The sequence below is a fragment of the Microcebus murinus genome, chromosome 9 (assembly GCF_040939455.1).
Source record: "Microcebus murinus isolate Inina chromosome 9, M.murinus_Inina_mat1.0, whole genome shotgun sequence".
In the NCBI taxonomy this organism is placed as follows: Eukaryota; Metazoa; Chordata; class Mammalia; order Primates; family Cheirogaleidae; genus Microcebus; species Microcebus murinus.
In genome coordinates, this window is record NC_134112.1 from 69,240,001 (window position 1) to 69,267,933 (window position 27,933).

The 27,933-nt window shown below is 33.0% G+C and overlaps 1 protein-coding gene across 8 annotated transcripts in view; it reads left to right on the forward strand.

The window, feature by feature from the left end:
* The window catches only part of FOXP2 (forkhead box P2), a 536,491-nt gene that overhangs the window by 388,744 nt on the left and 119,814 nt on the right, over positions 1-27,933 (forward strand). The window contains exon 2 of one of the 8 annotated variants that reach the window (XM_076006565.1): positions 2,446-2,503. The exons of the other annotated variants lie outside the window; for them this stretch is intronic. The gene's annotated coding sequence lies outside the window, so the exon portion shown is untranslated. The remainder of the gene's footprint in view (positions 1-2,445; positions 2,504-27,933) is intronic. 8 annotated transcript variants of the gene reach the window in all.

Below are 27,933 nucleotides of genomic sequence, written 5' to 3' on the forward strand. Positions count from 1 at the left end.
AAAGTACAGATGTCGGCCATGATTGGAAATGAAAGTTTTATTGAATCAGCCTGAGTTTAAAATTCTTAATTTTTTTCTCTTTTAAAATCAATTTTACATTCTTTTGTTTTAACTAATCAATAATTCTGTGTTATACTTTCCTCACCATCATATTCCTCCCCAACTTATAACCATAGTGTAATATTTCCATGGAGTTATCACATTCCAACAGTCTCTCCATGCATTTACATGACAGAAAAATTTACATAAAAGTCACAGAAGATAGCAAATGAAATGTTTATCCTCCCTATGGCTTCAAAGTGGGAATTTTGCTTTCTTTTTGGTATAGAAAAGAAGATTTAGATGCTGATGACATACGCCAAAGATAGAAGTTACTATTTTGAATGTCTGAAAAACACTGCATATTGTCCTAACTCTATTTTATCACATTTCTTGACAAAATAGAGGAATTTGCAGTTGCTCCTTCTTCTCCAAAGTTCAGTCCAGTAGAAGTTTCTATATTACTGGTTACCAGGGTATCTCTGAAAAAAAATGGCTGGGCTTTAGTTTTTTCTTTCTTTTTGTTGCTGTTGTTGTATTGAAAGTCAAGATTTAATACTTTGACATACTAAAATATACATAGTTTTTCTTAGAAAGCACACATGGAATTTGGGAATATTAATGGCTCTAAAATAAGAAATTGTTCATATACCAATTGTATAAATAAAATTTTGGGCCAGTTTTGTTATTCTAGCATGAAAGAGTGATTAAAGTATCATAAATACCTTTAACAATTGCAGTGGCTGACCATTACTACAAAGACTTTCATTGTGTCACTTGTTTTTCATCTTTTGTGATGCATATTAATCTGAATATATCTCTATTGTTTAGATTATAAAACTAGCATTTTAGTATTATTTGGTAATTTTGATGGGATCTCATGCCAAAATATCATAGGAATGAGAAGTTGGTTTTCATGAGAGTTTAGAAATAATGCCTTATTTGTTTGCTAAAATATATATTGAAATTAATATGGTGTGAGCCTACAGTTTTAGTATTTCATAGTACGTGATAAGCTTAGCACTGGAGACATGCTGAGATTGTATTAAAAATCTAATAAAAGCCTAACAGCATTTTATACTAGTTTACACATCTGTTGTCAAACAGGGATATTAGGTAATGCTTATTCTTACATCTGCAAATATGATTTAATGTGAAGTGCACTATTTGCCACTTACATTTTTTAAAAAGGTAGAATATTTTTGTTAAACTTTTAAAATAATTTAATATGAAATTAAGATTTTAAAAGTTTTCTTGTATTATTCTCTCATGATCTAGTTCTTTTCCTACTTAATTAAGCATTTAATCAAACTTTTATAATAGAGTTAGTATAGATTATCTTTGAAATTTCAAGAGGATAATTGAAAATATTTCAAAATCTATACTTGCAAGGCAAGGTATTTGGTGTAAATAGATCATGATGGTTCTTACTATATCAGGCATAACATCTTTAGAGGACCAAAAGAGATACTTTGTGTTTTTTATTTTAAAATGTACTTTTTGATAGAGAACTATTTTATAAAGTTTGAAAGAAAATACGGATTTAAAAAAACTGTTTTGATGGCTCAAGTCACAAGAACAATATTCGGTTGCTTGTTAACATTCACCTGAATTATGTTAAGTGGTGGCCAGATTTGAAGTGTGACATGGTACAGAGTCTATTTCTAGAAGACTAGCATTTATCTACTATTATTTTTTCATTTACATTTTTTCAGGTTTTTGTGCTACAGATGACATAGATATTAGCATGTCTAATACAAACTGGGGGAAAAAATCACATCTGACAAGCTTGAGTACCAATTGTAATAGCGATTTCACTTTCATGTATAGATATCTAAATATATATATATAGAGAGAGAAACATGTTTACATATTCTATTCATTCCATGAATCACTAATTGAATAGTGCCAATCAGTACGTACATTGATTAATGACATATTGATGAATAATATATAAAGATTGTGATACAAATGGGAGCTAATATTAACCTAAGTATTACAAGATGTTTCTGCTTTACATTCTTACTGTGTATCCCAGAAAACATACCCTAATAATAACAACTGAAGACAGCCTCTCATTTTAATTCATTTTATTTATTTACATCTACTCCTTGTACTTCCTAGACTTGACATACCATAGTGATCCATAATGAGGAACATTAGCCAAAGAGAATGCTTAATGCTCTCAATTTCATGATATTAATTTTCAGATTAGAAAGAGTAAGTTAACATACCATACACACATACACAAATGCCTGCATGCACATGCACACATGCACACTTCTATAATCTGTAAATTTAAATTTTTTGTAAAATACATTATCAAATTTCTAGCCTATGACAAATCTACTTAATTTAGTTTAGATATGAAAATTGGTCGCATTATTGTTCTTGTTACATTTACAGCCATGAGACAGACTTGTGGTTCTTCAACAGCTGTGCAGAGCAGAGACGTAAATTTAAGGTAAATGCCATTGCTTTGCTATCTTAGATGAATATTAGTATTTAGCATTGTAATCACTTCCTTCATTGTAGGTTAATATCTAATATAAAGCTCTCTTTTGTAATAGGTAATTGAGTTATAACATTTTTATAATTCTGTCTTAAGAAGTTCAAGAATGGAATAGTAAAAAGCAAAAGGGAATTAAACTTGGGGATCTTATTCTGACTCTGCCATAAAAGAGTTATATAAGTTTGAAGAAGTTATTTAACACCTTTAAAATAATGACATTGGGCTAACTGATGGAGAAGATCTAAAAGTCCATGGCTAAAGATTTATTTTGTTTTTATTTTTTGAAGTAAGTGATAGGCATCTGAATTTTTTTAGGATTAGGTGTATCCTGTTGGGTATTAGCTTATGACTTAAGGATTATAAGATTTTTTTATTTGTTTGTTTTCAGTTACAAAGCACTTATTTATTAACATGCCACAGCCAGAAATAATGCTTGGAATAAAAAAATTAACCCGTACGTATGGAAACCATTGTGCAAATTTAATTTTATATAACATCTAAGGAAACTTTGTTTTGTTTGATGAAATATAATATTATACATTGCATTAAATGCAAGCTACATAAAGAATTGTTTTATCCATGTTTTACTTTAATAATCTACATTTAAGTATATTGTGATATAATGCAATTTAACATTATTTCTACCTTCCTCTACTCTTTTATTCCAAATTATTAAAAGTAAAATTGGCTGAAAAAGCCAGAAATTCTGTAGTAAACTAATCAGCAATTCTAAAATTTCATATTCTATGTAAAAAATCAAGAATATGGTATAAATTTTTATAATAAAATATTCTGGGAAAAAATACTATATTTAGTGGGATATAGAAACAGATATTGCTAAATATGTTTTAGGAAATTATAAGATTCCATTTATACAGTTGTAAAGAATGACATTGGATATTTCTTTTTCAATATTATTTTCTAGTATATAAGAATTAAAAGCTAAACCACATTTTGTTCCAAATAACAAAATTAGCATTATCAGGAAATTTGAGATATTTTTAAATAAAGTAATCTATTGTGATGTAGACAACTTAGAAATAATTTTTAAAGGCATTCTTTGCTACTTATATTTTCTGTGTATCAAAAAACGAGCAGTCAGATACATTGTTTGTTGATCATAAGATAAAAAGTTTAATTTTAAAACTGTTTGCAAGAACAGACTATGCCTTCTGTGGTCCTGGTTTTCTCATTCTGGTAGATAATATTTCTTAAAAGGCAGCATGAAATAGGCAAATTTACAAAAATGTTGTAGAACAAAATCTTTCTTAAACTAGTATGTTTCCACTCATGGCCTGCTGCTCAAGGCTGACACCCTGTGGAGGAGGGTCTGGGACATCCAGCCCATTACTGCTAAGTGTGCTTATGTTGAAAACTTAACTATGATCTACTCATAGCAAGTAGAAGAAAGAATATGTGTTTTGTGTCTGAACCTTGCTATTGCCCCTAATAGGACTTGGAGTAGAGTAACTTGATCTTTTGGAGCCTATTTCCTCATCTCTAAAATGAGAGTAAGGATACCCACCTTGCAAAATTTTTGTGAGGATTAAAAGAATTCTATATACAGTACCTAGCATAAATCCTTGGATAATGAGTTAATAAATAATTGCCATTATGATAGGCAAGATTTATGTTTAATACAAGTTTATTATATGTATTCTATAGTATGGTTCCTTTTATTTGGCCATAACTTTTCACTATTTCCAGCTATTCCAATGATATGAAGTATGCCCACCTTACAATGGTGACTGTTTTAGGGAATACTAGAGTATCTCCTCCTACTGTAGTCTTCCCCATGTGTATATTTCACATTTGCCACACGTAAACTTATATGTTAATGTTTATCTTTCCTACTAGACTCTAAGTTCTTTAACAATAGAGATGATGAATGTCCTACTCACCTTTAGTGCATAGTACAGTACCTGGTGCATAATAGAGCTCAATAAATACTTGTTGAAACAATGAATGAGGAGAAGATTGTGCTGAGTGGGGAGCAGGAGGAAGTTTGGGGGAGAAAGAAACATTCACTCATTCATTCAGTGTAAATTGAGTGATTATTAATCATGTGCAATGACCTCAGGGACTTATGACTAAGTTGAGGGGATATTAAAACTTGTACTTTTGGGTCACAGTGGATGTGCTATAGAAATTCGAAAAACAGAAGGAACAATAAGAATTTTGAAAAGAAAATTATCAATTCAGTCTAAAATGATCAGGGAATATGTTGTAGAGAAGGTAATATCTATGTTGGGCTTAAAGAAAAGGAATTTAGTAGATAAAGTAAAGGAATTTTTTTCATGGAGAATTTTGTTTTTAAAGATGTCAAGACGTAGAGATGGGAAATTCTGAGATCTGGTTAGGTGAAAGTAAGTTGTTTTGATAGCATAGAGGTGTCATACTAAAGTAATAATGAACGGGTTGAAGTGCTGCAAATACACATCACCAATTGTACAGAGCCTGAAATGCCAAGTAATGGTGTACTTTATGATTTGGGTAGCAGGTACTATTAAATATTTTTTATAAAGAAGTGATGTGATCAAAGTAATGTTCTGTGAAGATCTAGTTAGCAATGATATATTTGGAGTATGTTTTCAGGGAGAGGAGTTGTGAGAAATCTGAAATAAGGATAATCATTTGAAAACTAGTTAGTTAGGTAAGATGATGAATTGAGTTTTAGACATGTTGAGTTTGAGAAGATGGCAAGACAAGTAAGTAGAAATATCCAGCTTTTGGAAAATTAGAGAGCTTGACAGAAAGGTCAGGACTAAAGACAAATATTTGTGAAATAATCCAGAAGTGATAGATGAATCCATGGGAACAGAAGAGATTTCTGGAAAAGGTAATTTACAAAGAGGAGCTCAGTAACATTCATAATTTTTATAGCAAGAAGAAAAAGAAGCAAAAGAAAGAGAAGAGGAAACTAGATCAATCGAATTTGTATTTCAAGGAAGGTCAAAGAAAGGGAGAGTTTTAAAAAACAAGGCTCATTGACCGTATCAAGCAATGTCCATAAAGATGAGAACTTTCATGGATAAACATTGTTTAACTGAATTCCAACATTGGTGATTTTAAATCCCCCTTTATCATTCTTTATCATTCACAAATAATTCTTAGGATCTACAACAGTAAAGTGATCAATAATAAAGAAAAATCATACTTTAATATGAATGTTACATAGAAAATAGAGAATTATTAAATGTACTTTTACTTCTCAAATTACAGTATAAGAAAATGTATATCGCATGTATTAACTGTGGAAGAAAATTGCTTTCCGGGAGGTCAAATTCCCTCTTTTCTTAGCTACCCAAGCACTTGCTTCTTTCTTTAATCTATTAGGATTTTAAGTATGTGCTCCCTTGATTTCTCTACCTTAAGTGAGAGCAAGAAAGAATAGAACATTAATATTGTTATGGGAGCTCTCTATAGGATTTAAGACTTAGGCTATGAATTTTATCTTAAGTTGTTTGGAGGGGTTATACAAGCTAAATTGAATGACAAAGTGAAGAACAATGTTAGTACATGATTAAAGACAAAAAGTAAAATTATTTTGAAATTTACTTACATTTAAGATTCTTTGTGTTTCCTCTGTGGATTCTATTCATATCTTCCTATAAAATTACATTCTACATTTCTACTTGGTTTCCTGAACATTTTTCTGCTACTTTCATCTTTTCAACTGCATTCTTTTCTCTTTTACCATTCTGTTTTCTTCTCTCATTACCTAATCTCGTCTATTTTATTTATCTGTGTCCCTTTCGGCCCACATTGAGTAAAGAGAACTTTTAAATACCTGTAACAATTTAATGCATGAAAGTATAATTCTATCTATCTTAAACTTAAAAAGATATTCTAGCATATCATTTATTAACATAAAAAATAATAAAACTCTGCTAATTGTTATAATCCAGTATCCAATATTTAATTCTTGTCTTGCCCCAAGAATAGTTTGCTTTATGCTATTTTAAGTTGTAGTTGTAGTAGAAGAGCAGCTCTACTGTTGAATATCTCAACAACTAAGAAGGACCTAGAACTCTGAAGCATTTTATTTAGTGCTAGGAATCCATTACTGATGACATTTATAGTCACTTTTTAAAACTCATCTTCAGAACGGTTTCATCGTTCCTTAAATCCTTTGGTCAGATTTTTTAGAAAACCCATTGCAAAATAAATATTCAAACCAGAATTTCTTGGAATAGTTATATTAAATGGTCAGTTCTTCTAAGCCCATCTTAGGTTATGTTGATTATGATTATTTTAGTAAAGCTGAATTCGGAAGCATAGCATTTAGATCAAACAAGTATATAATGAATTGTTCTTTCAAAATATTTAAGTCACCCTACTTTAATATGAAAATCACATATAAGCTCATTATAAGAATCTAACATGATTTTAAGTTAAATTATGGTTGGGCACTAAGTTACTTTTCCCAAAGGTACTTAATAAATGCCAATAGATTGCTATAGTATAGAGGATTTTTCAAAATGAAAATTATGTTCTCTGATTAGATGAGGAAGAATCCATTCATGAGAACTAATTATAGTAGACCCTTGACATTCACAAGGTATATATCCTGAGCTTTTTATGAACCCTCAAATTCAAGAAATTTCCATTTCAAACATTGGGAGAGGTTTTTGAAAACTTTCTTACTGTCCTTATTCTGAATCAAGCTGCCATTATCCTATGCAAAGTGAAATACAAGTTAATAACTTTACAAACTTCAATAAAATTTGCCTTGTGTTTAATTTCAATTTTTTAAAAAGACAGTTTTTTTTGTTTTTTTTTTTCACATCACACGGTCTTCTATATCAGTGAGGACAGGTAGAGAATAGCAAAGCTACATTAGTGATGGAAAAGCCATGAGAATGAAGGATTTAGGTTTTATATGTGAGAAGTCAGCAATCTAAAGACCAGATCAGACTTTCGGCTACTTGAGATTATGTAGTTTGAAGAATTACACAGGTGTAATGTCTAGGAACTTTTTTTTTAATTGACTGTATAATTGCAGAATCTAGGAACTTTGAGATCATATGCAAATAATCAGACAAATGCCCAACATCTATGAATTTTAAGGCTCCATTCTACCAAATCTTGTCATCTAGCATCTATGAGGCATATCTAAAGTGAACAACTAAGTTCTCTCCCAATTTCCTTTTTGATATTTTGTTAAAGAATTGAGAACGGCTCCATTACTGAAAATTTTCCTCCTTCTTAATTGTAAATGCCCCCAGTCATCAATAAGTTACCTGGAATTTTCCTTCAGAATAAAAGTTTCTTGGCATACACACACACACACACACACACACACACACACACACACACATATATATATATATATATATTTTTTTTTTTTTTTGAGACAAGGTCCCACTCTGTTACTCAGGATAGAGTACAGTGGCATTATCATAGCCACTGAAACCTCATACTCCTAGGCTTAAGGGATCCTCCTGCCTTGGCTTCTCAAGTAGCTGGGACTACAGGCATGCACCACTGTGCTCAGCTAATTTTTCTGTATTTTGTAGTGAGAAGGTGTTGTTTTCGTTCAGGTTGGTCTCAAGCAATCCTTTTGCCTCGGCCTCCCAAAGTGTTAGGATTATAGGTGTAAGCCACCCTGCTTGAGCTATTTTTTAAGGGAATAGGGAAGGCAGTGTCTTAATATCAAGAGACCTCAGAGAAGTTCAGGAGATGATTAGAGGCTTTATTTTAATGACCATCAGTTGTTGACTAGTTTGGTTCAGGGATTCTGAGTTTAGAATTTTCCCCCCAATTAGACAGCCTGGCTATCTAATTGGGGGGATTCAGCTCATGAAGACCTTGAATCACATACAGCTGTGGCTAAAAGTATTTGGGTTACTTTTTTAAAGGTTTTGCCATGCCTATTTTTATATTTTTATTAGTATAGATATAGGACCTATAGACCTAGTTGTTAAGCAATTTTATAGCACAAAATACACAGAAAATTCCTCTGTACAGTATATAAATTCTTACACTTATAATGCTGACACTTGCATTGCTGTAAAAGCTGCCACCTTGACTTCTTCTACTGTTAGTGCTACAGCACGTTCTCAAGTGACAAACCAAGGAACACATTGAACATTATGATGTGCTGACGTGAAGAAAATCTGTCTTACAGAAAGAGGGTAGCAAATTCTTTAATAGAGTCATCTCTGTAAAAACAAAATAAAAATAAAAAACAAAACCAAAGTTATTCTCTCTACATTCCACCTTCTTCCCATAGAACCAAGCATTTAATAGATAAACATATTAATTAGTGATTAAAATATGATTAAAATTGTAGTTTCTCAAAATCAGGGGCATCATTTAAAGTTTTCCCTTTATTCTAGGACAGTCTTAGGGGACATTTAAGCCATTTGTTTTCAAATCTAAGAAATTACTTAAAATCTTTTAAAAATGGAGATCTTAGGTCCACCCTAGACTACTAAGTTAAAATGTGCGTGAGATGAGAGATCTTTGCAAATCAAAATATTTAAAACTCTCCAGTCCTGGAGATTTTAATGCAGCTGGTCTACAGAGTAGTATGTATAATAGAAATCCTGAACTATCTGCTTCTATATCAGGAAAGATGTTACCTGTAGTAAAAATTATTAACCCTGACTTCTCCTATTAATTTACTGTGTTATTTTCCCTCTGGGATTTAGTTTTCCAACTCATACGATGAAAAAGCTGAACTAGTGATATTTCACATTCCTTCCATATTTAACAGTCTTTGAGTCTCAGCCCATCATTTTGTTTTGTTTATAGATTTATTCTTTAAATTTGAAATAATTAAAAAGCACCCAGAGCAGGTTTTCTTTAGAGGTCTCTCTCTGATTCTTTTTGGGATTATTTCCAAAAATATTATCAGAATTTTATTCTTACTATCATGATTTCTCAAGTAAATGTTTTAGTAATGAACTCATTCCCTTCTTATTTTTTATTTAAAAATAATGTCTGCATCCTAATGTCCTTAGTATATATCTATTATGCTCAGTTGGTTTCCCTTTGATATTAGAAACCTTAAGAGAGAAAAACTGATTGTCTTCAAAGATAGCTGTCTGCTGCAGTGGCCCTGGCATACTTATCTCGTTGTCTACCACATGCTTTTTACAAGCTATGTAAGCAGCAATATCAAACTACTTATAGTTCCTCAAACACTGATTCATGTCTCTGTGCAACTGACCTTCCTGTCTCTCTTCTCAAGATGCCTTTCTTCACCTTTTCATCTAGAAATCTTTTACACAGCTTTTAAATTTGGTTAACTACTGTATGAAGTCTCTTCTGATTCCCTCTCTACCCTCACCAACATACACACTATGTGGAATTAATGAATCTCTTCTATATATTATTTCTGTGTCTTATACATACTTGTATTTTTGTATGTATCACACTGACTCATAGTTAACTATAAGCTCCTTGAAGGCTTAGACTGTGTCTTACTCATCTCCACATTTCCAGTGTCTGGCACATAGTAGACTTTGCATGAATTTGTGGAGTCCACAAATCAGTGCTAGGATATAACTCTATCAGGCTCCAGATGTGTTTTTTCAGTTGCCTACTGGGGCATCTCAATCCAGATCAGCATGTCCAAAGTGAAGCTATCTTTCTCTCTCCTTGTCCAGTGTTTTCATCAGCTTTTTCTGGTTCCATTCCATTGTTTACAGACATTAAGCCCCTCTAATCTGCTAGTATAATATCCATCTGTCCTAATAATGTGAAAATTGCCCTGTTCTTCAACCCTAGCATGTCACAAAAGGCTTTTCATAGACTGGTACTATGTACCATTATACACCTGATACATTATAGTCATGACTTAATCCTTACTGCTTTCCAAACATGCTATTTATTCATTTGTTTATTCACTGATTCACAAATGCTTATAAGTTGTTTTTTAAATGCCAGGTACTTTGCAAGGCATCATGAACTACACAAACTTTGATACCCACTTCCCTCATTCCAACAGCCTTTATCTACCTGTCGAATTCCAGTATACACTTCAAGGCCCTTACTCCCTGGAATCTTCTGTGACTCATCAAAGAGAAAAAAATCCCTTGTACATATCAGTTTCTAGAACATGTATTATACTTTTATTATACCAAATTTACTAGCTAGAAAGATAGACTATATCATATATTATTATAGTTATCTATGTCTCTAGCTCAATTTCAGACTCTAAATCCTGAGAGGTCAGAGACTTCATTTTATTCATGTTTATAACCTCACCTCCTAACACAGTGCTTGACACATGGTAGATGCTAAATAAATCCTTGCCAAATTGAATTGAATCCTGAAAACTATATTGCTATTACTTTGTCTTAACTCCAGGGTATCACTTCTATTCAACCTAACGAAACAAGTAGGAAAGTATGATATTTATCAGCTTATCTGTGTTGGGTTTTTTTTGGTAGAAAAATCTTATAAGCAGACATGAATATCATTAGAAGACATGATTCAGGTTGCACTACCCAGCCCTCTCTAACATTACTAATATATTTTGTCTTGGCTCCAATTAGGCAATCTGTTTGTGAAATAATACTTCCAATGATTCCTTTTCTTGGCTAGAAAGCATATATTATACTTATTTAGCTATAACAATTGATTCTTTCTTCTTTTATTTTTATCTAAATATTTTCTTCTCTGATTCTTTCTCTTGGTTATATATTTTATATACACGTGAGTATTTTGCTTACAATAAGCCCCTTACCTCCTATTTAGTTTATTTCCTTGGAACAAGGTAGACTGCTTCATTGCTCTATTCTAATCATGCTTCTAACTCCACTAAGCATCAATGATAATTTTCATAGGGAACTGGAAGTAAGAAGTCTGCTTAAGAAAATGATATTGGAAGTATATGTGATTACAAGTAAGATATCAGGATTTCTCAAACATCAAGAAACTATACATTCTACATATTTTATTGGTATATAATTTTATGAGTGAATTATATCTGTTGCATAAGCCATGTGAATTTTGTATATTTCCACTAAAATGTTATCTAAATTTTCTAAGGAGATTGTCAGGTGCTCTAACTAGGAACATAGATTTATTTTTGTCATGAAACATAAACTCCATAGACATGCATTCAGAGCTGGCTGGTACAGCTGCTCAAGGATGACACAGAGGACCAAGGTTCCTTTTAACTTCCTCTTCTGCCTCTATGTAGCTTTTGTCTTCATGGTCACAAGTTAGCTGCCCATCCCCCAGGCATCACGTCCATATTTTCAGCAAAAAGAAAGGGAAGGTAAAAGAGAAAAGGCAAAATACAAATAAGTGTGTGCCAGATGAATCTGCCCCATCTTAGTAACAGGATTCCACAGAAGCCATCCACAGAAGGCACGCCCAGTGGCTTCTGTTTCCATCTCACTGGCTGAATAGTATTATATGAGCACTCATCACTTCAAATGAGTCTGTAAAGCTGATTAGGGTTAGTCAGGCACTTTGTCACACTGAACAAAGTTGGGGTACTTTTGGTAGGAAGAATGGAAGGATGAATTTGGGGATAGACAACTAACATTGTCTGCCACTAACAGTTTACCAAACCTGTTAGTATTGACTCATGGGCTCCCAGGGTTGTGTGAAAAGAGATGTTATGATTTGAGATACTTTAGTGAAAAGAAGTTTTGTTGTTGTTTTTCCTTCTAGGAAAATTTAGAAATACACAAACTTATATATTAATGTGGCTAAAGTTTAGTGAGTTATGGGGTTTTATTCTAAGTTTTATTATTTTTAATTATACTTAAAATGTTATTAAAGACTCAATATATACTCAGCACTAGATAAAGCACAATACAAAGTGAACTATGCAAAGATGATTCTTTTCCTCCAGGAAGTTACTACTGAAGGTTGGCAGTGCTGGTGAGGCACTCTGACGGAACATATGTAGGCAGTGGAGCAAACAGTGGAGAGTTTAAATAAGTGAAGCATTTGCATATTTTGCAAGTAGAAAAGCAAATGGTTTTTGAAAGATGGTAGAAAAATGTCATGGAAGTTGAATTTTAAACCAGTTAAGATCAGAAAAAATAATTTCATTTGGCTGTTAAATATAAGGTTTTGGTAACAGTGGAAAGCTTAAGAAAGTCCTCCCAGCTGCAGTGAAGATAAAAGATGTGTTCTATAGTTTTCCTATATTTCCTGCAGCAATACATTTTATAAGCAATTACACTAGAAAAATTGGTACTTCCTTGGGCACCTAGATGAAGGTCGAAGGAAACCTTGCTCTCCCTTACCAACAGCCTCCATTGATTCATGCTGAATTCCTGCAACATTCTAGGTTCCAGGCACTTTGCCCCCTGCTCCCCATCACTCATTTTAGCCCTACCTTATTCCCAGAATTGGTTGGTACTGTCCCTGCTTTACTTATGAGGAATATGGGAGCCAGAAAATTTCCATAAATTTCCTAAGGACCCAGGTTGAATTTCAGTTCTGTCTGATTGCGTGGTCTCTTTTTTCCATCAACCTTTTCAGGGTATATTTGAATAAATGAATCACATCCTTCGGAATTCTCAGTTTGGGGAAGGCAGAAGACAGGAAATGCAGAAATGTCTCATTCTATGAAGTCTGCCTGTGTGGTTGAAGGCTGCGCCATTCTGGGGGAGGAAGAATGGGAGGTCCCTATGGCATATGTGACCCTGCCCAACCAAACCAGGATTATTCTTGTGCATGTTTGTCATCACTTCATCCACGGCACCATTAGAATAAGAATTAGTCATTGGTTTGGGTCTGAGATACTGTAAATGCATAATGATTTTTAATAATCTCACCTCTCATATTAGGTCTTGCATACTTTCCAGTAATTATCCAGAATGAAATTAAAATGAACTTAGTCTATTTTCTTCTTTAAATTTGTTATTTATGGAATTAGTGCAATTGGGTTTTGTCTTTCCAATAAAGAAAATAGTATAATGAACTTTTCTTTAGAGAAATACATCATGAATTTAGAATACAAAGTAGGCCAAATAGCCTTTTTATTCTCTATAGAAAAATTGTTATTTTTAAAAGATTTGTCTGTCTTTTTTATTGATTCTTCTTGTATGTGGTTTAATTTTAAATTTTTATTCTTAATATTAATTCACAGTAGGGCAATTTGCATCTCACTAGGCCAGTAAGTTCAAATTCTAATACTAGGCAGGTATATGGTGGACTGGGTACAAGATAATAGGGAGAAGTAGGAAATATATTATACATTGGGAGCTCATTTTTCTTCTGAAGAAGGTCTTCCTTCCTTCCTCCCTCCCTCTCTTTTCCACATCTTCCCTCCCCACGTTTGTTTCTTTATTTTTTTCATTCTTTTGTTCTTTCACCCTCTCTTTTTTTCTTATTGCACAAGCCAAAAACAAACAAATAAAAATCAACCCACTGCTTAATCTGGCCTTCAGGCCCCATTTTGTAACCCTTTTGTTTAATACTATAACATTGAAATTAATCTAGGAGATACAGAAATACATGTACACATAATGTATAAAACTCTTGTGTACTTTCTAATTAGTGATTCCTGAGTCTTGGAGGATGTCAGAACTTGTTGGAAACAGTGTGCATTATGACTCAGGTTTTTGATGGAGCACTGATAGATGGGGTACTTAATGCTAAGTTGTATCTTGCCATCACTAAAGAGTCAAAATAGGATTAATTTATAATATCATGCCAATACAAATTAATTTAAAAGAAGCACCTGTTCTAGTAATAATGGATAGTAAGAAAGTTTTCTTGAGAACTGAATTAAAAATAATTACGTAAGCAATTGATAGGGTTGTTATCTGGCATTCTCACTCAATAATTTCCAACACTGCTAGATTAAACAGAGGTGGCTAATATATTTTTCCCTACCTTTTTGCTTGCCATTCTGTTCAAGTAGATAATTATTTAATAAAAGAGAGTTCAGGAAAAATGTGGAAATAAATTGAAAAGCCTATTCACTAGCAAATTTCATATGAAACAAATGATTATCATGCTCCAGTGGAAACAACAAACTAAGAACAAAACAGCAGTATGATTTGCAACACCGGTTTACAGTATAGAATTTAGATCCTCAATCAATCTATCAAAGAAACATGACTAAATGCCCTCAGTGTGTTAGACACTTTGCTAGGCAGATACTAGGTAGGTACCATAGGGGCTTCAAAATGTTCCTATTCTCAAGGAGTTGACAATCTGGCTAGATAAAAACTCAGATAATAACCATTCTTCTAAGTCATTTTAAACAAAGCTCATGGTTTAAAGTAAGAAAAAAACTGCTTTACAGTTATGGCTTTTTAGAGTGTTCTATGAAATAAATTGGGTTTCTATTTTTTGTGTTTAGTGAGTCAGCCATCACTTATAGATGAGCATAATAAGTTGTTTTTTTTTTCATTTTTGTGCCTCCTTTGCTTATAGTTCTTTAAAACTTGTTTTGGACTGAGTTACAAAATCTAAGAGGGATATTGAAATGTGAAAACAATTCTAAGGATAACAAATAATATGATAGAGATAATTAAAGGGAAAATGAGAGTCTATCACAAAAGGGGTTCACCCAGATAGAAAAGGAGAGAAAAGGGTGAAAAGGGTATTTTAATAATTTCCATATATTAAAAAATCATCATGCCAGGAGTGGTAGGTATTTGTTTTTCTTCATGACTGGAACTAAGAGTAATAGGTGTTCTGATTTAATAAAAGCAAAATCAGTACACTTGTAAGCTAGAGCTTCATGTAAGTAAAGGTTTTCAAGAGTTAGTATGTTTTATGAAAAATGTTTATATCTGCTGTTCTGTGTTCTATTTTCAATTTGTAACTTATTTCTGGTGATTACTAAAACAATGTATGCTTGTAAAAATAATTCAGGCAACACAGAAAAGTATGAAGAATTGAAATTCACCTGAATTCCAACCTCTTAATAATACTGTTAACCCACATTTTACAGTAATATTGTCAGTATTTATGTATATATTCATGTGGCATCATCATGCCACTCTAGAAATGAGTGCAATTTTATATTTTGTAGCTCTTTTTATTATTATTTGTATTTTTATTTTTTGAGGCAGAGTCTTGCTCTGTCTCCTGGACTAGAGTGATTTGGCATCAGCCTAGCTCACAGCAACCTCAAACTCCTGGGCTCAAGCAATCCTCCTGCCTCAGCCTCCAGAGTAGCTGGGACTACAGGTGTGTACCACCATGCCCTGCTAATTGTTTTTATTTTTGGTAGAGATGGGGTCCTGCTTTTGCTTAGACTGGTCTCAAACTCCTGAGCTCAAGCTATCCTCCCACCTCGGCCTCCCAGACTGCTAAGATTACAGGTGTGAGCCACCATGCCTGGTCTGTAGCTCTTTTTAAACATAAGATTTATTTATAGGGCATAATTTAGGACCATGGAAATGCATGAAAATGTTATAAATGACCTGGTGGTGTTCTGTTTATGCTTTGTAATAAAGGCAAGAAGCCAGACTGTGGTATTTGGGAGAGGCATTGAGTTCAGGGTTTGACTCCACCACTTATTTGACTGTAAGACCTTCAGGAAGATCTTTTTGGTTGACAGAAAAAGGAAAGTGAGGCATCTCAGTTGTATAGCCTCACTTCCTTTTTCTGTCAACCAAAAAGATTTGACTCAGTCGCTGGCTCAAAAATTTATTATCCTAATGCTTTATTTTTAGCAAAAGAACTGTCTCAGTAACATTATTTACCAAAAAAAATTCACCTTCTTTATGTGTTATATGCCTAAAGTTTAAACTTTGTTAATGAGTCAGTTGTTCCCTTAATAGCAAAAGAAACAAAAAACAAGATTATTTTAAAATTTGGAAATTTGTGACTCACTTATTCAGGTTAAAATATTCTGATATTCAGAGAAAAAGGGAAATTTTTTGTTAGAATATTATACAATGTGCATATTCATTATATATAAATGTAGTTTCATTCTATTATATTCCACGTGCCCCCATGACATGCTAGCTTATCTGTTTAAGAGTACTTTTCTGTGTGCTCAATTATATATGTAAGGTTTTTAATGAAGAAAAATAAAATAAGGAATATTTAGAAATATAATTATATGGAGGTCAGAACTGTGAAAATTGCTTTTCTCATGATCACAATAACTTAGCTTTATTGCCTAAATTATATAGTAATAAAAATTATTTTTATACTCCTCAAGTAACCAGTCTTGGTTCTTGGTAAGAAATTACAATACATTTATCTAAATAGAAAATAGTTCTTTTCTTTTTTCATAGTCACTTTTGAAACAGTGTTTTCCTAGTACATTTGAAATCATGAGTTCAAGTATTTTAGATACTGTGAAATGAAAAAAAATAACCTGAAAAATTATTCAGGAAAAACCCTTGATCCCGTTCATTATAATGGCTCTTACTCATTCAAATAAACATCTTTGCAGTATGGGAAATAATATAGAGCCAGGTTCAGAATACTAAAGTCTTAATTTATACTGTTACAAGTTGTGAGAACTTATACAAGTCACTTAACTCTCTTGAGTCTTAGTTTTCTCTTATGTGATGAGGGCTGCTAAATAATGTACATAAAAATGTAGTAGAAATGTAAGCTTTAATTAATTTGTTTAGTATTTTATTCTAAATATGTGAGCTCTTGTAAAAATAAAATCCTGAATGAAATACCGAACTAAAAATTCAGTCATTTAATATTTACCTCTTCAGAGGTCAACAGGATATAAATAAACAGATTGGCTTTGTTTGTTGCTCCAGTTCATTACTGTGCATGCTCTCATTCATTTTTCAGGAAATAAATAACATCTTTAGAAATATCTAAATTCATTTCTTATTCATAATAGAAGATTAAAGGGAGACAGTTTTGTTGATAGATTCCATGGGTATTTTATGTTCCACTAGCTGAAATTTAGCTTAATAACTTAAATACATGAACTAGAAGAATATGTAACAATAATAAACTGACTTCATTTTTGATGGCTCTGAGTATGTGTTTTGGATACACATAAAAACATACTGGATCCTTTAAAACTTTAAAATAAATTTCTGCTTATCAAATTTTGAAATGTCTGTTAAAACATAAATGGAATCCAGCTTTTAAAAGGGAAGTATCCAAAAGATGCCACAGTTACCTGTGCTACAAACACATTTTCAGATGATCTTTAGAATTTTGCTGTATTCTCCATTTGCTGTCCATTCTCTGATTACCTTTCTTATTGAAGTTTTCTAGATATATTTTTATTCTTTTTAATCTTTTCCATGTAAATAAAATACATGTTATTTAAATAAAAAAGCTCTAGAATAAAAATCAGTACTATCATGTCAATAACAGCGGATGCCAAAATTTAAGGGATAGTATTATTTGGCATTATGCTTATGACTAATTAATATAATCAAGTACATATTAACTAAGTCTTCTACAATGTTTTACCAATTTTTTAAGATCAGGAAATGTTTTAAAAAATAGAATATCTTCCAAATATTAGATGCATGCATTACTGTTTGGAACATCCACGTACCATTCAGATTAGTGTGATGTGATTTGTCCTGCAGCTGCTTCAAATTAAGAACAGGTGTGGAAGACAGATTATGCAAATACTCATATTAATGTAATTGTCAAATTGGTGTGTTTACCATTGTGCTTTTAAAGAGTAGACTGTACTCCTATTTTAAATGTAAATTAGCTTCATTCTTGAGAGCAGCTATTGGGTAATGAAACTTGGTCCTGGCTTAGAAATGAATAATTTCTAATAGTCACACAATTCTAAAATTTGATATTTTTCCCCATTAGACTCTTTTTTATATTAAAAAAAATGGCAATTTTGTAGTACTTTTAGTACATGTTTAGTCATGATGGTTTTATGAAAGTTTGAGTTGATTCTGGCATTGGACTACTATTTTCTTTTATCATAGCATGTTGTGATTATTAGGATAGATTTTGATCTTCCATCTTTTCTAATTCAGAACTCAGCTTTCCATCTGTATGGATCTAAATGTTCAAGAAATAAATCCTTTGGAGAAATTGCATTACATTTATTTTAATAATAATTTTATCTCATAGAATCTAATAACTTTCAATTGCATTTTAATATTTAAATTTCTTAATACTAATTTTGGTGTTTTAAACATTTTTGTTACTTATAGAGCAGCCTTCTACTATGAGTTCATCCACGCATATATATGATGATTTTGTATTTGCCCAGTGTCATGGTTGAGATAACTCTGCCCAAAAAAAGGCTTTCTCTTACTCATTAGCTGTTTTTTTAGGTTCTTCAGTGACAAGCATTACGAATTATTATATCTAAGTGGGTGACTAAGGCAAGTATAAAGAGGGGCTAAAGAGTCAACCAGAGAGGGGTACACCGGTTATATTTCCATTTTTTTAATCCCTTTTTTCCTCTAACAAAACAAAAATCCTAAAGCCTTTATGATTTTATTTTGCTTTGTTAGCATATATTTAGTGTTTATTTTATTTATCTGATAATGTGTTTATGCTTTCTTATTTCACAGAATAGACAACTGAGGCTTAGAAAGGTAAAATTATACTATGTAAGGTCATAGAGCTGGTAGTTTCAGCTAGATGGGAACTCAAGTAATCTGATTCCAAATAATGTGCCTAAAACCCTTTATCATCAGTAGCCTCTTAATGCTGTTCAAATTTCTTATTTTTCATTTTTGGAAAACAAGATCAAAATAAGGTGGATGACAAGGTATTAAATGTGAATTTTACTTTTTCTTGAATGTCTTCATTATATGTGATCCAGCTCTCTTGATACATTTTTAAGATAGAGAGAGCAAGGGAGGAGATAAGGAATACCTGGACTCCCCCAAGGAGAGAGTCTCCATTACCACTACCATTAGAGGATTCTACTGGAATGACTCTGACTTCCTTTATTCCCTGTCTCCTGTGTACATCGTCCCCACCTGTTGGGAAGCATTGTTGAGGTGGCAATGGGACTTGGTAATAAAGTTAGATGTTTACCCAGGAATGTATGAAATAATCTTTTGATTGAAAGAAAAAGCAAATGGCAGTAATGGATGGACATCTATCTACTGGAATTATTCTTGGCATCATGAGAATTTTCATGTCAAATGATAAGTTTTCTGTTGGAAAGAGTACCTTTTTTTTTTTAATCATTAGTCCTCTTCCTTCAGGTTTCCTTTCTACCTCACATCAAAATCAGGAGGGGGAAGAGACTTATAGGGACCAAATCATAAACATTGATGCCAACAAGATAAGTTTCTCTGTGTGCAACTTGCAGTCCCTATTCCGCATTAAAGAGTCTATCATTAATCCTTATTGGCAAGAAAAGGAGCTACTACTGAGACCAACAGCAGATGAAAAGTAGCTGATCCAAGGGCTGCTGCTGCTTCCCCTGCAGGGATCAGAAGAAGAACTGCCACATCCTCCAGTTGCCTCATACATTCCTAGGGGTGACCATGATCTGATTAGTTCCCCCCCAAGGAGTAAAGAATACAGTAAATGAGATGCTGGTACTTGGTGAATTTAGAAAAAATAATATAATACAATGTTTTGTTTTAATATATAATAGATATGCCAGTAGATTTTCATGCTTCATTCATTTAATCAAGTCTTAATCCAAAAATACACTCCCATGGAAAAGATCACCAAATGGTAATTAAAGGCCTTGCCTAGTCCACAAACTCCAAGGACATCCAGGGTTAGTGCCTCTGTGAAAGCACAATGCCCCTATAAGCGAAGCAATAAATGCTTCATTTTGTTTCTTAATCAGAAATATCAAAAGCAGTGAGAGGTAGAAACAAAATGAAGCATTTATTGCTTCGCTTATAGGGGCATTGTGCACTTCAGAAATACTTTGAATAGAATTCTTTACTTCTAGTTTGATGCTTCAAATTATATCTCTATAAGAATATCAGCTAAAGTGAGATTTCTACTCAGAAAAAAATTGATAACTTTAAAGATACTATTTTTTGCTTTTGAAGAAAAAACCCTAAAGCAAGTTGAATGCTACATAATATATCTAGTCTATTTCTATGCTGTTTTATGCTGCATATTAAATTATTATTTTTACTTGTTTTGTAGTAATTTTTTAACTCTTGAAATTAATATGTTAAATACAGATTTTACATTAAGCAAGAAAGACTTTTTCTTTAAAAAATATTAAATCCCTACACTAAGTCCTTGGGCTCAAACTCTATGTCTATACATTCTTGGACAATGAGTCAGGGTGGAAAATCTAAGGTTTATTCTGTGCTCAGTGTCTTGATTTGAAATGTTCAGAATATAGACTTACACAGAGATTGGAAGCTAGTTTAATATATTATGCCAGCCATCCTGAAAGCCATTTCAATAGATTCTGTACCCTGGCATTTGTTTTAGAAATAATTGCATGCAAATGTAGTTTAACATCTGTACTATGTCTCTTAATCCTAACCAGGCATTTTCCATTAGATGTAGTCTGAAAATCACATTAAGAAAAATATATCATCTGTGAAATTATATTCTGAATGCCCTAAATAGCAAAGAAAGGGGCAATATCCAGTTAAACCTAGTATGAAGTGTTCCTTTTTTTCTGAACCCCAAATTTTAAAATGTTCATTTCACTTCCTTTAGTACTGCATTATAAAACTGAGCTGAGATCATCTGTTTTCCAAATTTTCTTATTCAGTTTACCACAAAACTTTCTTAAACATGGAAATGTACTACTATGTCAAATTATTTTCTTACTTTATGCTTCGTAATACAAAAATTTATTTTTGTACATCTAGTGGCAATGCAATTCAGATAAGTTAAATTTTAGTACTCTCAAAAGCACAATTTTCCAAGAAGAATTTTGATCCTGAACTGACTTTAAGTATACCATAATTTACTAATATATTTAAGGAACTTGAGAAGAATATTAAAAAATAAAACAAATGTAAAGTCATAGGAAAGCAATTGACTGAAAGAAAGAGGAGTTCATAGAAACAAAAAGTTATTCCTTGCCATCAAGAAACTGCCATTAAATATTTACTTAAAAGGGTATCTTCTGTCATTGTACATTGGTCACTGTTACTTCTTTAGGATTATACTAGCAGAACTCCAATAGCTCAGATTTTTTTTTTTAATTTATTTGACCTTTCATTTATCCTCCAAGAGGAAAGGCAGGTGGTATACACATTTAATAATGAGAAATTTGAAGTGCATGAAGGCCACTTTGCTTTCCACAGACCTCTTGAATATCTGGCTTCTGCTTCTCTTTCCGTCTTCAGCCTTAGAATTATTTTCTCTGACCTTACTGGACTGTCTAAACTTCTCTGAATGTATCAGAGGGTCCATAAACCTTCAAGCCTTCATACAGTCCACTCCTTTGGTCTTAAATGTTCCCCATCTCCACCCAACCCAACCTCCATTTGTATAATAATGTCCATTTATTATTACCTAGACCCAAATGCCTTTTTTATCTTATCAGCCATGTAATTACCCTATCTTGCTGTTTCCATAGCACACCGTGAACACATCTGTCCTAGTGCTCGTTATGATACTCATCGCTAGTAGTTTGTCTTCCCAGTTTGTCTGTACACTCTTGGGCTTAGTGACTCCTACTTCACTTTGTACCCTAATTCTTAAACTGGTGAGTGGTGTTTTGTAGTATCCAGCAGAAGTGTGATGACAGTGTATGCATAAAATCTGTTTTATCTATTCAATAATTATATATGTTAAATTTTGTCTTCTACTCTCCAGATGTTCATGAGAAATCCAACTACCTGTTGTTTTCAAAAGAGCTTAAAACGTTCTCTTGAATAAAGCAAACATGCATGCAACAAGGAAGCAAAAATACAATGAATCAGTTTGGGAAGTATAGACATTTTAATGATGTAGAGTCTGCCGATCCACGAGCATGGAATGGATTTCCATCTCTTTACATCCTCTGCTATTTCCTTCCTCAGTGTTTCATAGTTCTCCCTGTAGAGGTCTTTTACGTCCTTGGTTAAGTATATTCCTAGGTACTTTAATTTCTTTGTTGCTATTGTGAAGGGAATTGAGTCCTTGATTTGGTTCTCAATTAGATTGTTGTTGGCGTATATGAATGCCTCTGATTTCTGTGTATTGATTTTGTATCCTGAGACTTTACTAAATCCATTGATCAGTTCCAGGAGTTTCTTGGTTGAATCTTTGGGGTTTTCTAGATATAATATCATATCATCAGCAAACAGTGAAAGTTTGATCTCTTCTGCCCCTATTTGGATACCTTTAATTCCATTTTCCTGTCTGATTGCTGTAGCCAAGACTTCCAGCACTATGTTGAATAGAAGTGGAGATAGTAGGCAGCCTTGTCTGGTTCCAGTTCTAATTGGGAATGATTTCAGTTTTTCCCCATTCAGTATGATGTTGGCTATGGGTCTGTCATATATGGCTTGTATCATTTTTAGGTATGTCCCTTCTATGCCTATTTTCTTAAGTGTTCGTATCATGAAAGGGTGTTGAATTTTGTCAAAAGCTTTTTCTGCATCTATTAAAAGAATCATGTGGTCTTTGTCTTTGCTTCTGTTTATGTGGTGAATTGCATTTATAGATTTACGTATGTTGAACCATCCCTGCATCCCTGGGATGAAGCCCACTTGGTCGTGATGGATTATTTTTTTGATAAGCGTCTGGATTGGGTTAGCTAAGATTTTGTTGAAAATTTTTGCATCTATATTCATTAGGGATATTGGTCTGTAGTTTTCTTTTTTTGTTGCATCCTTTCCTGGTTTTGGTACCAGAGTAATATTCGCTTCATAAAAGGTGTCAGGGAGGTTTCCGGTCTTCTCGATGTTGTGGAATAGTTTCTGCAAGATAGGTACTAGTTCTTCTTTGTAAGTGTGGTAAAATTCGGGTGTGAAGCCATCGGGACCAGGACTTTTCTTTTTAGGGAGATTTTTAATTGCTGTTTCTATTTCAGCTGTTGAGATTGGTCTGTTCAGGGAAACTATTTCTTCCTGATTGAGGCTAGGGAGGCTGTGTGTTTCTAGGAATTTGTCCATTTCCTCCACATTTTCCAGTTTGTGTGAATAAAGATTTTTGTAGTACTCATAAATTATATCTTGTATCTCTTTGGGATCAGTTGTGATATCTCCTTTTTTGTTCCTGATGGAGTTTATTAGAGATTTCTCTTTTCTGCTTTTCATTAGCTTAGCCAGTGGCGTGTCAAATCTACAGATTCAACGCAATACCTATTAAAATCCCATCAGCATTCTTCACAGATATAGAAAAAATAATTTTGTGCTTTGTATGGAACCAAAAAAGACCCCGAATATCAAGAGCAATTCTAGGCAACAAAAACAAAATGGGAGGTATTAATATGCCAGATATCAAACTATACTACAAAGCTGTTGTAATTAAAACAATCTGGTATTGGCACAAAAATAGGATTATTGACCAGTGGAACAGATGTGAGAATCCTGATATAAAACCATCCTCATATAGCCATCTAATATTTGACAAAGCAGACAAAAACATACACTGGGGAAAAGAATCCCTTTTCAATAAATGGTGCTGGGAAAACTGGATAGCCACCTGTAGAAGGCTAAAACAGGACCCACACCTTTCACCTCTCACAAAAACCAACTCACGCTGGATAACAGACTTAAACCTAAGGTATGAAACCATTAGAATTCTAGAGTAAAATGTTGGAAACACTCTCCTAGACATCAGCCTAGGCAAAGAGTTTATGAAGAAGTCCCCAAAGGCAATCAAAGCAGCAACAAAAATAAATAAATGGGACATGATGAAACTAAAAAGCTTTTGCACAGCCAAAGAAACAGTCATGAAAGTAAACAGACAACCTACCAAATGGGAGAAAATTTTTGCATCCTACGTATCCGATAAAGGGCTGATAACTAGAATATACTTAGAACTCACGAAAATCAGTAAGAAAAAATCAAATAACCCCATTAAAAAGTGGACAAAGGACTTGAACAGAAACTTTTCTAAAGAGGACAGAAGAATGCCCAATAAACATATGAAAAAATGCTCATCATCTCTAATCAGGGAAATGCAAATCAAAACTACAATGAGATATCACTTAACTCCAGTGAGAATGGCTTTTATCAAAAAGTCTCCAAATAACAAATGCTGGCATGGATGTGGAGAGAGGGGAACACTCCTACACTGCTGGTGGGACTGCAAACTAGTCCAACCTCTGTGGAAAGCAATATGGAGATACCTTAAAGCGATACAAGTGTATCTACCATTTGATCCAGCAATCCCATTGCTGGGCATCTACCCAAAAGATCCAATGACACTCTACAAAAAAGACACCTGCACTCGAATGTTTATAGCAGCACAATTCATAATTGCAAGGCTGTGGAAACAGCCCAAGTGCCCATCAATCCAAGAATGGATTAATAAAATGTGGTATATGTATACCATGGAGTACTATTCAGCTCTAAGAAACAACAGTGATATAGCACATCTTATATTTTCCTGGTTAGAGCTGGAACCCATACTACTAAGTGAAGTATCCCAAGAATGGAAAAACAAGCACCACATATACTCACCAGCAAACTGGTATTAGCTGAGTAGCACCTAAGTGGACACATAGGTACTACAGTAACAGGGTATTGGGGAGGGGGGAGAGGAGAAGGGGACGGGCATATACATACATAATGAGTGAGATGTGCACCATCTGAGGGATGGTCATGCTGGAGAATCAGACTTGTTGAGGGAGAGGGGAAAGGGTATTTATTGAAACCTTAAAATCTGTACCCCCATAATATGCCGAAATAAAAAATATATATATATATAAAAAAAATACAATGAATCATCAGTACTCTGAAGGAATATCTTATCCTAGAAGTATCTGTTGACTGCTGCTTTCACTACCTCTCAAAATATAATAACTACATCACTTGTAAGAGCGCTATAAACATCTTTTGTTTTTCTGACTTTAGGCACATGAAAGGTACTTGATTAGCATCCCTGAAGATTCAAGTTGTATGTGTTCTCAATGAATAGATGTAGGCCTTAGCCTCCTCATAGACTGCAGCCAAGTCATCTGCCCTATCCTTGATTTCTGTCTTACCTGTGGAGACAGTCTGGCTCCTTGGGTAAGAGGTGTCCATATCCTTTCTATTATTGGCTCTTCTGATGAGATTTCTAACAAGGGTGCCAGTTAGTACCAGTTACAATGGCAGCTTTCTGAAGTGAATAAGAAAGGGATTGACTAGAAACAGGATGAAAACTCTGACTTTGACACTGTTACATTCTATAACCTTTGCTAATTCCTCACTACTTTTTAAACCTTAAAAATATTTTAAAATTAATTTAAAATCTTTTTTTAGGAATGTCAGTGGATTTAATTGATTAATCTGAAGTACTTTAAAATCTCCAATCTTCCAAATACCTATGGTACCCACCTTGTGACCATGGCTGCCATTAAACTTTTCTTTGTTAACCTAGCCTTTCTTTTAATGAAAAGAAAACTATTTTCTTTTTCTATTTTTTATAAAATTTAGAATCTGTTGAACACAGAAAAGTGAATGAATATATAATGTTAAATTATGATTAAAATAAAATATGCTAATGCCTGTCAATCAATGCATTAATAAACTGTGCCCATGTTGATATTTTGAATTTAACCTAATGTTTTGTTTTATCATTTTTACATATCAAGTTGTTCTTTGGACAATGCAAAGTCTGATTATACAAGCCAACATTTTATGTAGGGGAAATATATTTATAAAACAAGTTATTACAATAATTTGTGATTATTTCACCTAAGTTTGCAAACAGTTAAAAATGAGGGCATGATCATGGCTTTCAGCCTTCTCTTTGGTCTATTCCATATAAATGGATTATAACCTAAAGTTTGCTCCAAAACTCATTTTTAAAGCTATTGTAGTTTAATCCTAATTTTGACAAGTATGATCATTGATTAAAATACATATATTAAAGTAGTCTTGTTAGTTTATATCTTTGGTTTCAAGTCACAAAAATAAACCTAAAACAAAAACAAAAACATAGGCTTTGTTCAAACAATATAGAATTGCTTAAAAGCACAAGAAAAGGCTAAACAAAAACCTGGTCTCAAAAAGTACAAAAAGTAGAGCAGAATCTAATGGACAGGCTACTTGAGTCCTAGGCACTGGACTGGATGAACCCCCATTGTTTATTATGCAGATGTCACATACCTCAAGAATCAAGTTCCTTGGAGATGGAGTTTAATTGGTATAGCTTGTGTCACTCATCCTTGGGCCAGTCCCACCAATTTGCATGTAATTCGGTGCAGAATGAGGGTAGTTGCCAAAGGAAAACACTGATCCTGTTACCAAAAAGAGGAATAAATGCTGGGTGGGCAAAATCAACAGATTTCCTCTTTTGTAACTTTGAGTTGGTTTGCTACTAGATTGTAGCCTGGTTTTTACAACAATTTTCTTCTCAAAGAGTTTTATTCTTTCAACACAAAGGAAACTCAAGACAATAGAGAAATATAGAGAAATAGCACCAATTAACACATTTGTGCATGAAGATTCACTAATTTATACAATTTACCTCAATCTATGTAATGTATGTGTTCCTAATGATTATAAAAAATCAAATGAATTATAAATTGGTTTGCTTTCTATTTAGATAAATATAGTCTTATCTACATTTTTAATTCAAATAATTCCTCTCAATGAAATAGTAATTCCTAATAAAATTTTGTAAATTTGAATTTTCATGTTGAGTTTGTTACCAGTGAATGGTACCAATTTGGCACATGGTTACCAAGTAAAAGAAAAAACACTGTTTTTAAAAATTTATTAATGTATTACTTTTGAAGAAAATAAATATAAATATTATATCATGAATCAATACCTTTAATAATATTCTGCATGTCCTTGGACCTATTCTTTTTTTTTGGTCATTCTGTTTTTTATTTCAAAATATTAAGGAGGTACAAATGTTTTTGGTTACATGGGTCAGTTTTGTAATGCTTGCATAATGGCTGTATGTCCACCACTCATATAGTGTTCTTTGTGCCTATTAGGTAGCTTTTCACTCATCCATTCCCCTTTGCTTGATTTCCACTGACTTTTACTTCCCTCTGTGCACATGTGTGCTCATTAGTCAGTTTTAATTTCATAATGAGTACATGTGGGTTCCCCCCCATACTTTAGGTACTTCACTTAGGATCATGGTCTCCATTTCCATCCAAATTGTTTCAAAAGGCATTAATTCATTCTTTTTTATAGCTAAGTAGTACTCCATGGCATATATATATACCACATTTTGTTAATCCACTCTTGAGTTGATGAGTACTTGGGTTGATTCCACATCTTGGCAATTGTGAATTCTGCTGAAATAAACATTAGAGTGCAAGTGTCTGTTTGATAAAATGACGTCTTTTTCTTTGGGTCAATACACAATAGTGGAATTGCTGGATCAAATGGTAAGTCTACTTTTAGTTGTTTGAGGAATCTCCATATTGTTTTCCATAAAGGTTATACTAATTTGCAGTTCTACCAACAGTGTATAAGTGTTCC